Raw genomic sequence first — 16,050 nt, 5'->3', positions numbered from 1 at the left:
GCCAAGTCCCGTCCCTGGGGAGGAACAACTCCAGGCTCCAGCACAGGCTGGGATCTGACCAACGCAAATGTGTCTTGTCAGAAAAGGCCCGGGGGTCGTGGTGGACAACAAAGCTGACCAACAGCCAGCAACATGCTGCTGCAGCAAAGACCAAGGGCATCCTGAGCGAATTAGGAAGACCATTGCCAGCAAGTGGAGGGAGGTGATCCTTTGCCTCTACTCAGCACTGGTGAGGCCACATCTGGAGTGCTGTGTCCAATTCTGGGCTCCCCCCTACACGAGAGACATGGAGTCACTGGAGAGAGTCCAGCAAAGGGCCATGAAGATGGTGGAGGGCTTAGAGCATCTGTCATATGAGGAAACGCTGAGAAGGCTGGGTCTGAAGGAGGGAAAGCTCAGGGGGATCTTATCCATGTATAGAATAAATACCTGATGGGGAAAGAAAAGAATATGGACCAAGGCTTTTCTCAGCGGTTCTCAGTGACAGGGCAAGAGGCAATGGGCATACATTGAAATACAGGAAATCCCACTTAAAAAGAAGGAAAAATCTTCTCAGTTGTGATGGTGGTTATGCACTGGCACAACTTGCCCAGAGAAGTATTGTGGTGTGTCTGTCTTTGGAGATATTCAGAATTAAATGGGCATGGTTCTAAGCAACCTGCTGCAGCTGACCCTGCTCTGAGCCAAGGGTTGGACTGAGCAATCCCCAGAGCTGCCTGCCCATTTCAACACCACTGTGGCTGTGGGATCTCTCACGATGACTTTGTTGCCATTTCATCATTACTTTTTGATGAAAAGGAACCAAAATTGTTTCCTTAGCCATTTGACTGAATCAGCTTCCACAAACTAAGTCAGGGGCTGTATTTGGTCAAAGAGTTCTAGAATAAGATGAAACTTTGGCCCAGGGAAATGTTGACTTCTTATGAGAGCAAGCTGGCCCCATAGTATTCAGTAATAATACTAAAATTAAAGAGCTACAATAAGCACAAGATGGTACCCAGCCATTGTTTCTTGTCAGCTCCAATTTTATACTTTATATAAAGGTAGAAAGAGATGCCTCCATTTTACACCTATGTACATTGTAAGAAAGGCTAACTTGGTGTAAATTGATGTAGTGTTTCCAGATAAATCTTTTGAGGGTCCTTCTGCAAACTCTTAATTATGGAGCATATTAGAAAGAGAAGTTCAGTATTCTGAAAGCTTAGGTCACAATGAAGTTGACTGGGCCTCAAGAGCAGCCCAATTTATTCAAGGAGTTTATCTAGCTCCCCACAAGATGAAAAATTTTGGCTTTAAAATGACACAATTTCTCATACCAAGTCTAGGGAATGCTCTCAAAATCCAATTTCCATTATGTAGAAGCTATAAAAAACAGTCAATGAACAGAGATCTTCTTCTTCAGGCAAGAAAACAGCTCTAGTCTAGTTGTATTAGCCTAAAACAACGCCTGTCTTCCCCACCCTTATTGCGAGTCCTGTGGTTTAAGATGTGACACAGCAGAAAAGACCAGGAACAGAACCTCATTATGCCATAAGTAGAACAAGTTCATAAAAAATGCTCAAAGGGGCCTGTTATCTCCGTTAATACCTTCCAAGATTCCTGAACAGTCAGCAGTAGAAGCCCATGCTGAAGCACAGGTCACTGCGGCACAGCTCAGAGTAACTCTCCAACAAATTCTTCATGGGGAAAAAAGTACATCCATTTATGAAGAAGGGTTTGGCTTCTGGAGTGCCAGCTTGCAGAACGAAGTGCAGAAACTTTTTCAGGGGCCCAATCTGTTAACATACAGTACAAATGACAGACAGGACTGTCTAAACACATCTGTGATTGTGAGCTATAGTGCTGAAAATCATGCCGTCATTTCCCTCTTGCCATGTGCTGAGTGGAGGACTAATGGTCCCAAGGACTCTGGCTGATCTGATCCGGCTGAGGAAATCACAAGGAAGAATGCACGATGCAGAAAATGCAAATAACTAAGCCTCTTCCCCTTGGCTTTGATATGGTTAAGTAATCCATATCATATATGCAAACTATGAATATATTGCTAAAATTCTTTTTTTGGAATGAGTGGATACATGTATGCATTATTGATATCCCTTTATGGATATAAAGATTAAGCCCTGGAAAAAAACAAACCCACAGACCTGTAAGATGTATGCCAAATCACCACTACTGCCAAACTGTATAAGGTTTAAAAACATCAAACAATGAAGTCTACAGTTTTGTAGGAAAAAATTAATCAAGGCATCTGCTCCATGTCAGGATTCTCATCCTTTCCTGGAAGGGTGTCAGCCTTTTAAATCTTTTGAATTTTTGCCCACTCTGTTACATAAATAACACATACTCTCATACTCCAGAAAGCAAAAGTTGGTATTTAATAATTGGGGGTGAGACAAGAAAACACCACAAAACCCCACCTCCTCTCCCATTTTCTTCAAAATAGCTGCAATATTACCTCAACATTGTTACAACAACAGCACTTTGCTCCTTGGAGAAACTGCCCACACAAGGTGGCCTAGTCTATACTTCTTTCTATACTATAGCTTTAATTGTCAGCTATGTTTCTTCTTTGTTTTGGTTTGTTGGTTTTTTTCCTGTAAATACAGAGGTGCAACTAGTTTTCAGAAATTATTTTCAAAGGATTGTATAGTAGGAATAACTGGATAATTTTTAAAAAACAATGCTTGAATTGCCTTTGATATTTTCCAGTGTTGGAACATCAACTTTATTTTGTAACAGGATTGGAAGAATGTTTTCCCAGACTTTGCTCTTCATTCCTTATCTAGAGGATTATTTTGCCTTCCTACTATCTGATTACTTTAAACTTTGCATCTTGGCAGCTGAGCTTCCTGAAATCAGCTGTAAAGTCAGATAAACATTACTTCTGATGCCAAGGTAATACAGATGGTTAAATTAAACCACATAATGCACTGATGAGCTTTCTCCTTGTGATTAGTCCTCAGCAGGGATCTTCTGCTCTGGAGAACAGTGCTACCGTATTGTTTATAAGCAGTTTAGCAACACTGCTTCTAAACGCTCTTGCACAAAACACTGTGCAACAGATTTACTTTCTAGCACAAACATTAAAGCTAAGTATGCAACAATACTTAATTATATAGTAATTTTTTATTGACATTTTATGACTGTAAGTAGGTGCAGAAAGGAAGCTTAGGCAACATTGGAAGTGCCCTAACCTTTGAAACCTTTACTCCAAATTATACAGTAGCTTGATATGTATAACAAAACACAATGCACATGCATCACAATTACAATTGTAATATAAATTTTTAAAAGCTCCTGTACAGTAAGTAGGCCTTTAGTAAGTATAGAAGCTTTTGAAACAAGAATCTTAGTCTTTTCTCAGCTTGATTAGATTACACTTTCATGCACTACTTCATACTGTTTCAGCCCTTTGCTCATTCCATCCATTAAATCAGTTCAATTCTATTTACTGATTCATTAAAAGTATGAAATGCCCTTTGGAAGAGCAAATCGCTAGGCTAAGAAAAAGAAGTAAGAGGGAGAAAGGTTGTAAGATAAATAGTTTTGGTTAGATATTTTTCTGAAATAATTTTGCTCACCAATCTTCCAAAAATGATACAGTGGTAATAATGCAGTGAAAAAGTCAGACAGAGAGAATAACCTCTGACAACAAGCTTTTCTGTTAAAGCCTGCTTAGTTTAAAAATCCTCATGTAGAAGTTTTGTAGAAGTGTTTCTGCACAGTGGTCAAAATCATTACTGTACTCTTGGTTAGAAAAAAGAACTTGAGCCCTAATGAGGAAATTTATGACAGCAGCATAAGGGCAAACATCTGCAAGAAACAGGGAAAATAATGCAATTGTACAAACTGTAGTTTTTATCTGTGATTGTTATCAGTATGGCTGAGGTGACCATGAGGAAGCAAAGATCTAGACTATATTCCACTTAGGGAATAGAACCTGGAAAAAATTTTGGTTTAACTTCAGCAAGCGCTCAACCAGGCAATTTCCTGAAATAGAAGGTCCTACCACCAGCTGCAAGAGCTGCACAGGTATGTGCAATGTCCTGCCCAGTCAACAGCAGTGAAGTCGTTCCTTTGCTTTCTCCCCTCTGGCAATACAAGGTAGTTTTAATGAGGGCAAAACCTGTAAATTATACTGTTTGCCATGCGTATATGCAGTACAAACAGACTAATTGATTTTTATACTTGTAATTTGGACATTCCTTGCCTTTTTATGGAGACTTTGAAGCATCGCATAAAAATAAAATATAAGATACCTTCAAATGTTTATCACTCTTCAATAAGGAAGAGGAACTATGGCTAAAACAGATTGCATCTGGCTACACAATTCTGATGTGCCCAACCATCTTATCAGGACACAGAGCAAAAAAAAAATTACACACCTGTGGTAAGTCTAAAGCTCCTGGTTAGCACTAAAACTTTAAAAAAATTACTGTCAGCTGTGAGTGACTGGTCTGTGGAAATATAGGGAAATTTAGGGATATACAGTGGTCCCTCAAAAGTATCACACAGTGTCCTCTGCAGCGTCTAAATCACATCACACAATTCATTTCAAGGTGGGTCCATGTTGTTCCAGATCAACATATCAAGGCCTTGGCCATATACTTAGATTTGATGTTATTCATGCATTGTCATAATCCTCTTGCAAGACTCCTCTGTTTATCTCGTGCACATAGACTTCCTTTGCCACACGAAAGGTTCAGCTCTTCCAGTTTGGGCTCTTTCATCTTCTCCCATTACAAACTTCTTTCTCTGTCTCCCTGACCAGAATGACACTGGTATCTTTCCAGGAGCCCTCACATACACAGAGAGGAGAACAGAAAGCAAGATCTCCCCAGAAGACAAATTCTGCTAGCAGAATTTATTTGTCAAATACATTCAGTGCTTACTGCCTTTGTTTCAGTATGAAGATTCAACTAAGTTGTCAAACTTGTATCACAAATGACAGTGTCTGCCTTTACAAAAAGTCTGGCATTTTATGTAATGGCACTGTTTATTCAAGCCAAATATATGTCAGGTTTCATGACTACTTTTTAATTATAACTTGTTTCAGTGGAAGCAGAAGACTTAAGAGAAAAGATACACATATGTGGGAGTCTGTAGACACTTTAATGCAAATGGCAATCAAAAGGCTGCTTGAAGAACATAAATGCCATACTTCGTTCTTGTTTTGGTCTCCCTGGTTCTTTTCTTTAATAAAGTTACACTTCTCATCCTCTTAAATGCAGGACTAAACTCCATCAGCAGTGCTGTTAGTGTATTAGTCCACACAGTTGCTCCCCTGGGCCTCCCAAACCCTCCTCCCCAAAACCAAGAGAAAAAAAAACAACAAAAAACCTCCCTGCCTTTTCTATACAGTTGCACAGGTTGTTTCCATTATGTTTAGGACCAAAAATTTGAGGAAATTTGGCAAAAACAAAGCATGTCAGATGGACCAAACAGCCTCCTTAGATAAAAAGAGCCAGATTTCTGAACGAAGGGGAAGTGTAGTAAATTTTATCTCTTTTGACTGTAATAAAACATTTGACATGCTGCCACATAGCAAGAGATTAGATAAGCTACAGGAGAATGAAATTGTTAAAGAAAGTCAAAACAACCACATGAAAGGGTGGTTAAGAATGATGCAGAGAATGACACTAGGCCTAGTAGATGTAGAAATAGAACGTATGTTTAGACTCAGTGTATTGCCAGATAAAGGACTCTGGAATTTGTTAGAAGATTAACGGCTGTCTTCATAAGTTGATTTACATAGACAAGCCAAGGACATAAGATGCAAGACTCCTGTGTTTGTAATATATGTTAGGATAGCCTGTCCTGCTTGTGAAGGTATCCTGTGTGATAAAGAAGTATGTTCTGTCTTTTGTGAGGACTGAGCCAAAGTTAGGAGATAAACAGAGAAATTGTTTGTGGGGCCCAGAAGAGGATCGTACTGTGCAGACTCATACAACAAGGGTCAAACAGTGAACAAGTGAGGAAGACTATGGAAGACCACCAGAGGACTCCAGAAGACCACCGAAGACCTTCAGTGCGCATGCGTAAAGGACATTTACATATGCTAATGATTTCTCGGAAAATTAATGAATATGTATATCATTTCTCGGAAATTCTATGAATATGCATGTAAGAAATGTATTTAACCTATACAATTAGTCCCAGCAGGGAAGCACGTTTGGAGGAGCGATCCCCCGTGCTTCCAGCGCTGCAATAAAGAATACTTCACTCCATCACCGAATGCTCCTTTCATGAGACAAGAATAAGAATGCATCAGACAAGAGGGAGGTTAGCAGCATATTTCCTCTGCTATCATTCTGGAGGCCGGTCTTATTCCACAGCTTCATTATTTGCCTTAATGTAAAAAACTGTTCCAGTAACAGCAGTCACACTTGTCAATGACAGAATTTTTGGAAAGCACCACCAGACACACACACAAATACCTGGATGACTTATCCACGTAAGCCAACAGAAGCAAAATCCTTTCATAGTACAAAAGGCAAGATCATACACTCAACAGTTGTTAAATGACAAGGGGGATTACATGGTAAGACTATATGCGACCAAGTCCTAGGATGTATCAGGAAATACACTTCCAGGAGATAAAGTAATTTTGGAATTCTGTAGCAGTAACCTGTAGTCTTTAACCATTTATGTTTAACAAAAAAGGAAAAAAGATTTGCTTCTTGTAGAGTAAGCACAGAGAAGGGCTGTTGAGGGAGAAAGATGTTTGAAGAGGAGAGCTAGATTAACTTCCAGCTGTCACTTACTGATAACACCAACAGGATAAATCTTATCTCATCTAAAGGCTGACATCAAAACAAGAATAGGTCAACAAGGCCATGAATAAATTTAGACTAGAACTGAGGATAATAATGGCTAACCACTTCAAGCAAAATACTGAGCTTCTTTTAAAGTGATTATCAATATACTTAAGGAAGGGTCATAATTTAGCACTTAAAATAAGGAGGAAGTAGATAGAGCAATGCAGAAGACACCTTCCATGCTTTCAATGAATGCTGGTCCCCTGTTGGTTTCAAGGCAGACCACTGGGCCAACAAGCATAAGGGCATAAACAGCCTTCAGAATGAAAGCTGGTCCCCTTTGATTTCATATTTGAACTGTGGAACTTAAGTTTTGATGAGGAAAGAGGCAATGCCAGTCTCAAATGTTAAAAACAGGAAAAAAAATATATTGCTTAAAATTTTTGTTTTCACAGGAACTGAAATCAAGTCAGCAATATTTCTGTTAATATCTTCATAAAACTATAGCTTTTTCTTATACAAGTCAACACTGGAATTAGTTGAGGTTTTGTCCACATTAAACAAGCTCTCAGTAGCTGATCTCCTCTAGTGGGCTTCTGAAGGACATCTCTAATTGTAACAGGCATTCAATTAAGCTTCCAAACAGGCCGAAACACGCTTGTGCAAGTGAGCTTTTGAGCCTAAGCTGAATCACAGGGTAGCTGTTAAAAGGACAAACAGCTACAAATTTGCAAAAGCTTGATTGCACAGTTATATGTGAACTGGGAAATGATAAGAAATTTTCTAAGTCACTTCTAGATTGTTACTGGATGCACCCAAGACCAAGTGAGAAGTCTAGACTGCATTTCTCTCACACTCCTGTGCATCAGCCCTCGTTCTCTTGGGATATCTAGAACAGCTCCAGGCATTCAAGGATACACATGCCTAACACGATGACAGGATTAGTATATATGACAAAGGGAAGTTTTATACAATGTAGACTGTATAGTCACATAGTATAACTATATTAGAAAATAAAGTATAACCAAATCCTGAAATGGCAAGTAATTTTTTGATTTCTGTTTTCTGAGTGTTTAGGTCATATTATGAATTGCCTGGTCATTGTCATACCAGTCTTACACTTCACTTCCATATACCATCCTGGTTGAGCAAAAGCAAGCAACTAAGTTGTAGTATCACACGAAGTATGCAACTAAAGAAGAATCAGAATTCTTCAAGTGTCATGGCGGGAAGACTTTGTGGAGATGACAGCACACAAACAATAGCCAGTGCTATTCACGTTAAATCAAAGGTTGCCATGGCCACACACAGAACTTCATTAAATCAGTCCTTATCATCTGAGAAAACAACCTCCAGCCTAGTAGAAAACATAATGAAGCTCTGTGGAACTCTAGCACCTGTCAAGTACTCTTAAGAGCAAACCATTCAGAAAAAATGATAGGTAAAAGGCTTTGAAATCATATTCTGCACATGGGGTCCCTTGAAACCCAGAAGACTAATACTTGTTCCACCATGCAGATTAGCCAGACCATCTTCAGCTTCTGTCCTCTTTCTGAGGGCTCTGTTCAAGACTTACTTGCAGGCAGAAGTTTTCTCCAACAAGGCTGAAACAAAATGATTTATTACTACAGGCTTGTCTTGGTTTCAGCTGCGATGGAGTTAATTTTCTTCCTAGTAGCTGGTATAACGTTATGTTTTGGGCTCAGTATGAGTATATGTTGCTAACACACTGATGTTTTCAGTTGTTGCTAAGCAGTGTTTATACTAAGTCAAGGATATTTCAGCTTCTCGTGCCCAGCCAGCAAGAAGGCTGGAGGGGCACAAGGAGTTGGGAGGCGACACAGCCAGGGCAGCTGACCCAAACTGGCCAAAGGGGTATTCCATACCATGGGACGTCATGTCAAGTATAGAAACCGGGGGGAGTTGGTGGGAGGGTGGGGCAGATCACTGCTTGGGAACTAACAGGGCGTTGGTCGGTGGGTGGTGAGCAATTGCATTGTGCATCACTTGTTTTGCATATTCCAATCCTTCTATTATTATTATTATTATTGTCATTTTATTATTGTTATTACTATCATTATTAGTTTTTTCCTTTCTGTTCTATTAAACTGCTCTTATCTCAACCCACAAGTTTTACTTTTTTTTCCAATTCTCTCCTCCATCCCACTGGGTGGGGGGGAGTGAGTGAGCAGCTGTGTGGTGCTTAGTTGCTGGCTGGGGTTAAACCACGACAAGGCTGTAACCTAACCTTGTATGTCTATGCTTGTTAATCAGTTCTCATGTGATACTGTCAAATGGAATTACACTTGAATGGAAATTTCTATGTGATATGCAAAAGAAATCAGATTTACACTTTTGCACTGCACACACTTAAGTATGATTCATTCTAAAATAGAGAACTCTGATTCAGAATTGAAGAGTCTAAATATTTGACTTAATGCATTGAGTCCTTTTTTTATTATAAAATTTTTGTTTCTAAGTCCACTTGCTGCAATAGTAGACTGTAGGCTGTACACATTTATACATGTCTAAACTGTGTGTTTCTCTACAAAAGTAATGAAAGTTTTCAATATTTTATTGCTAATGTTCTCCAGACACATCCCACAATATGTCAAGCCTAAGCATGAAGATGTTAAACAAAAATTTCAGTCCTCTTTGTTCAGAGAAAAAAGAATGGTGATGAGACATGCCCTTCAGAAAGATTAATTTTTTATGTTTCTTTTCTCTCCCAAAAGCTATAGTACTTTTTTTTAAAGGGCAGACCTAACTGTATGTTCAGAACAGATTTATTGGATTTTTTTTTTCCTTCTGTTGTTGGCATTTGCTGACAGCTTCCAGGCATTTGCTGATGGAGAATTCTGTAATAAATACTTCTAAGGCTACAAATTAAATACTAGCAACAGTATATATCAAGAGAGACTTTTTATTTAAGCACTTCTTTTTAATGGAGTCCTATATACTTCTGTACTATTGTCCTGGTTTCAGCTGGGATAGAGTTAATTGTCTTCCTAGTAGTTGGTATAGTGTTATGTTTTGGATTTAGTATGAGAATAATGTTGATAACACACTGATGTTTTCAGTTGTTGCTAAGCAGTGTTTATACTAAGTCAAGGATTTTTCAGTTTCTCATGCCCAGACAGCAAGAAGGCTGGAGGGGCACAAGAAGTTGGGAGGAGACACAGCCAGGGCAGCTGACCCAAACTAGCCAAAGGGGTATTCCATACCGTGTGACGTCATGCCCAGTATATAAACTGGGGGGAGCTGGCCAGGCAGATTGCTGCTCAGGAACTAACTGGGTGGTCAGTGAGTAGTGAGCAATTGCACCTTGCATCACTTGTTTTGTATATTCTAATTCTTTTATTATTATTGTTGTATTGCTATTAATATCATCATCACCATTATTATTTTCTTCATTTCTCTCCTATTAAACTGTCTTTATCTCAACCTACAACTTTTACTTTTTTTTTTACTTTGTCCCCCATCCCACTGGGTGGGGGGAAGTGAGTGAGCAGCTGCATGGTGCTTAGTTGCCAGCTGGGGTTAAATCACAAAAAACATCTAAACACTTCAAATGTACTGACTGTTTAAGTACTCCACAAAACTCTCTGGATTTTTATGTTTCAAAATATACTCCGATGATTATTCCCTTTCCCAGTTTCATCTTACTACTGTGGAGGTAATAATTTAGGAATTCACTTCTAACTTCTCTTGCACTGAAACAAGGCAAGTGATTAGGCCAGAACTTCGGAACTCTCACATTCCTGGTACCATGCTGAAGCAGAAAAAGAAAAAGCAAATGGTCATCTGCACAAAAACATTCTAAAAGCAACTTGGAAAGAGTGAATGGTGCTTGTCTTGATCTTTAAACTAACTGAAATTATGACTATAACCCTTATCTCTCAGAGCAAGTCTTAAGAAATCAAAAGAACAGGCTCAGGTTGCCTACATCACTACAACAGGGCTTAAAAAAGCTCTTTGTTTTTTGGAAGAGACTTTTAAAATGTCCTATTTCTTCCATATCACCATCAGCCCTCCAGGAGTCTGAGAGTGAACAGTAGGATGTATTTCTTAATATACCAAGTCACTACTTAAAATTCAGTTTGGGAAAGAACAAAGGTTCCTTCTTCAGTGAGAACTATATCTTTCCAGACTTCAGCACTGTTGATTCTTAAACATAATCAGTCATAACAGAGGTTTCTTAGTGGCATAATTCTGATATAAACAAAAAAAATGTTCAGTTTTGAAAGACTTTGTGTGATGAAAGAATTTCTTACTACCAGGACACAATTTGACCTCCATATATTTCTTAATTATTTGCAAATCACTGCTATGCCAGGTTACTTAGCACATTGTCTTAAAACAGTTTCAAACACATACCTTTGTGACATTACCATTTATCTGTATTTCATGTATTTTGAGTATTTCTCCAGTATCCTGGGAAGTGTATGCACTTGGTTCTCTCTATGTAAGAAGATGGACAACATCAGTGGCTAAAAGTATGCTGATAACTGCACAAAGATTTTATTTAAATGTGAAAAGCAATTGTATCCATCAGAGGTGAAAATGTCAAGAACAAAACACAGTAAGTTTTTCAACAGAGTTTAGATTTTTCTTCCTGTTTCCTTTGAATTCCACATAAATATACTATTATCTTGTCCAAGTACGCTTAGAAATTCACTAGGTCCCCTACTGCACCTGTGAAAACATTTTACTTCATTGCTTGCATGTATGAGAAAGTCATAGTAGCACATTTTTCAACTATGCAATACTCATATTTTATGAAATGCAGAGGTCTTATACAGTTATCTGAAATAAAATTTAAAAAAAGAATTGTATTTGTACACAACAAGCTCATCTCAAAATGAAGTCTTGTTCTTTTACCTCTACCGCTTCCTTTTGAAAAAAATTCCACCCAAACTGACAACTAACTCTGGGTAATGTAGAAAGATCATATTCCATTTCTTAAAGTAGTAAGGCTTTGCCAATGCCACACCTTGATAGAAGAGTCTGCTTTAAAACCACAGTAATATGGGGGACTGTGTTTAGGACAAACTCTTCTATGTAGAAATCTGGGAATCCTCTAGGTGGATTAGTTCCTTAGTTAATTCATTAATTCAGCTACAGCTTTTGTGACAAAGTCCTGTCCTGGACTGTGAATTTTTCAGAAGAAAACAGTTGGTGCATTATATACCGCATGTGTGCAAGCCCAGAGCAGTCCAAGTGCATCAGAAGCCAGACATACCACATGTGCACAAGCCAGCTTTGCAAACTCTTGTTTTCTAGACACGTCAGATCTACTGTGTATGTGCTAGATTTCTCACCTGCACATGTACACCAGACATACCTGGATTTCTGAACACTCAACAGTACATTTGGAAATACAGCTGTGGGATATCTAGAAAATACCGGAAAAATCAACAAAGCCCACTGAACAAGGGCAGGTGGAGGCAAGTGGGGGACTTATTTACAGTGCCCAGGTAAGTGTTAGCTATACTTTCCATATCCACTTCATTAGGCACTGAATCAGCTGTGTATCTATTGCCAGCCCTTTAACACCAATGTTAAGAGTGTTGTGTGCATGAATACACATGTATCACACTAGCAGTACAACAGTTGATTCCAGCAGAATCAACGTTTTAACAGCTGATTTTCCTCATAAAATTTGAGACTTATCACCTCCTTCCCTATCTGACAGCAAAACAGTGATTTCTAGTTAAGGGGAACATCAAAATCTAGAGGCCTGGCAATTACAGCAGCTGAAGTTCTGGCATTAATAAATTGAATTAAGAAAATGCTTATGGATTTTCACACAATGAAATTGAGACCCTATTCCCAGTGTACTAGATCTGATTATAAAGGTATTGGCATCTCATCTAGTCAGATTACTGGAAAAGTGAAATAACCTCAACTTTCTTAATTTGACTTGAAGCGTTCCTTCCATCAGGACACATTCTGCAATGAGATATGCAGCTGTTAGTGGAACACACACCCCAACCGCTACCAATAAACTGTGATCTCCCTAGCTGCCTATGATGACAACATCATACTCAGCAAGGTCATTAGCACAGGAGCCACAATTAGCTATAGTCTTCTAGTGCCATATTATTAAGTGAAGAAAAATACTCTTATAAGATGGCATGATTTCATTTTTTTTAGAGTCACTGCTTCCAGGAAATTAAAAATATTTTAACCTTTATGCAAATGGCATATACCTGATATTTGAAGCATGAGACTAAAGATTACCCTCAAAATCATAACATTAAATAAAATGAGTTATGAGACTAATTCTGTCAAAGACTATCTCAGTCTCTGTCCAGGTATCAGAAAATGGTCTAGGAAATGTTCTTATACAAATTTGCCATAATATTCTTTTAACCTTTCCCAGAAGTTTAAAGAAGAAAAGAAAAAGAAAAAGCCAAACAGACACCCATATTTGGACAGGCACCTTTGTTAAGCCTTGCCTCTAGTTTCAACATTAAGTGCTTTGGTTTATGTCACAAGACCCCTGACTATCTTCAGGAGTATCAGATATTTTTTACTAGCCGTTTCAACTGTAGCAGGCTGGGTCTGAGACAAGTCTTAAGCTCCAGCCCGTGCTCCAACTTGCCTGACTCTTTCTGAGTCAGGTAACAGTCTGGGCATCATAATATTAACTACACTGCTGTTTCTTAAAAGACAAAACAGAGGAAAGGCTGTGGGAACCAAAAAAAAAGTAGTGGGTAGGAGATATGGAATCAACCGTAGTGCAGAATCATCACTTCAAGCATCCTGTACTTGTCTGTAGATCTAAAACCCAATGAAAAGGTGGGATGAGCCCATTAATGCTTTTCAGTATAATAATACTTCTGCTCATCCTCCAAAAATAGCACAATATAAACACATCCCTATGACTCAACTTTAAAAAGGACTTTACATATATATATATATACACACAGACACACACACACACATATATATATATATATAAAAATTGGAGTGGGAAGAGAAAAATATGCACAGAGATGGTAGTCTCAGTGTTGCAGAAAGTCTCTGAGGGAAAGAACAGAACAGTTAACACACACAAAAAAGACAGTCCAGGGAAGACACACACAGATAAACCGCTGACTTCCAAGAAAAATCTGACATCTTTAAATACAATTAACTCCTAAAAAGGGAGACTGGACTGGGGGAGGTTCAGACAGTCCCACACCTGATAAAACAGGAAAAGTGGGACAAAGAGGTGCTTATGATGGGCAAAGAGAAGCATAAGGATATTTTGGTGAGTGCAAAGAGCAATCTACAGAAGCTGGGTAAACTGCATTTTTTCTTAAGCCAAATTAAGTCACAGCACATAGGGATCTTTAAAGGGTTCTAAGCTTCTCTTCAAATGAGAAACCCCTCCAACAGTACATACCAGTAAGGATGTTGCTTGTTACCCTTTTCCCCTTTTAAAAAACAGAAGAAATAGCTAAGGCTAATTTCTGCTTTAACAGACATTTTTGTACAGTTGCCACTTTGCCATGGTTTTCCCATTGAGGTACCACAACCAGACTGCAATACAGCAGTCATTAGATTACAGAGACGCAAGTAGAGACTTATGCTTAGTTTATATCTCATAGTCATTGTTTATTTGGTCTGCAGTGACAAACTTGCGTCTGTACTGAAACAAAATCCAAACCAGCATCTCTGTAGCCTAGAAGCTTCTTGTTCATAACAATGAGAAAACCACTTGATGAACCAAAATCATAAGTGTGTTTCTTTACTGACTCAAAATTAATGCTTTATTTGAGAAACTATTAATAGTAACAGAAGGACATTCATTTATTAGGTTTTGAGTAATATCCTTCTGCGAGTAATTTTGGTATTTTGCTGTTTGTACCCTCTGTTAAGTACTGCAGAAAAAACATGTGATCAACAGCACTGTGTCTCAGTTAATGAAACCACTGCTTTCTACTGCACTGTCACTTAAGAATGTTGTACATTACGATCCACATATTGTATTCTGCATTTACTTAGTTACTCAGCTTAGATTTTCACCAACTCATTCTGCAGGCTGAGTAGTGCCACCCTATTTGGAACGTGAACTGGCATCTATACAGCCACACTCCAGCATTGACACAGGGACAAATCATTACTGCTCTTCTTGCATCATAATTCAATTGATGCAACAGTATGAAATAGGACATCTTTGAAGCCCTCACAGTACCTCAGAGAAATAACCATGAGGGAGTTTCAGTAACGTTGTCAAACCTACTGACAGAGAACAATCATAACTAAGGGGCTTGCCTTCTTAATGACTTGTATGAATTAATTTTAAGACTGTGACCTTTTAAAAGCTTTCTAGTATCCCTAGACTTTTACATTCTTGTATTTAAAGGTTTTATATGCTCAGCATGAGGGCACGTTCCACCAACTTCAAATGCATTGTGTCAGGAATGAATTTGAGCCTTTGTAGTCCTGGTCCACACAGGCTGAAAGCTTGATTTCTGATTAAATTGTGTTTTCATGCAACACAATATCTGTGTTCTTCCATTGTCAATGTAAATGATTGACAACTGTCTTTTAATATTAGCTTTTTTAGGTATTAAAATAACTCTAATACCTAAACATAAGGGAAATATTTTCTTCAAACCAAGATGCACATCTAAAATCCAAAGGTCATCATCTTCAGAACAACTACATTGAATAAAATCCAGCCCTGTCACAGTTTTGATAATTGAGTGGGAGAACAAATATGCTCACCTTTGTGAGGTGGACCTCACTGCATCTACCTTCACTGCTAAGCTCATTAAAACCTTTCTCTCATGCCTGCCTTGTGGCCTCATAGCTTTCCGCTTGTCTCCAAGCTTCATTCACAACTTCTGATATTACTACAGACTTACTCATTGACTATGACAACTTTTTGACAATGTTTTGAGACCCAAACCTTCCCACTAGATCCTTTGGAAATTCTAAGTCATCCAGTCATGCACAGTGGCCACATTTCCTTTTCTGTTTCATTCCCTTTTTTTGTATGCCATTCTCTTGACGAACCACTAATACTATTCCCTAGAGCACACCTGACTGTGAAGAACTTCTGGTGCCCGGGAATCCTTTAATAACAAAGGTTGGCTTACATTGAAGAAGTAGTTACTACAGATTTGGGTCCTCCATAATAACTGTCTTCAAAACAAAAAGAAAAAAATGAGAGCAAATACTGAAACCTATTACAGCCTGCTTCAGCTTTTCCACACATATTTCTCCATTCATTTATTCCTCATCTTAAATGTATAACAGGATTGAGCATAAATACTCTGACATCACTGAAGCTTCA

Source organism: Buteo buteo, chromosome Z (genome assembly GCF_964188355.1).
Source record: "Buteo buteo chromosome Z, bButBut1.hap1.1, whole genome shotgun sequence".
NCBI classification, from domain to species: domain Eukaryota; kingdom Metazoa; phylum Chordata; class Aves; order Accipitriformes; family Accipitridae; genus Buteo; species Buteo buteo.
Note: the sequence above shows the minus strand (reverse complement) of the source record.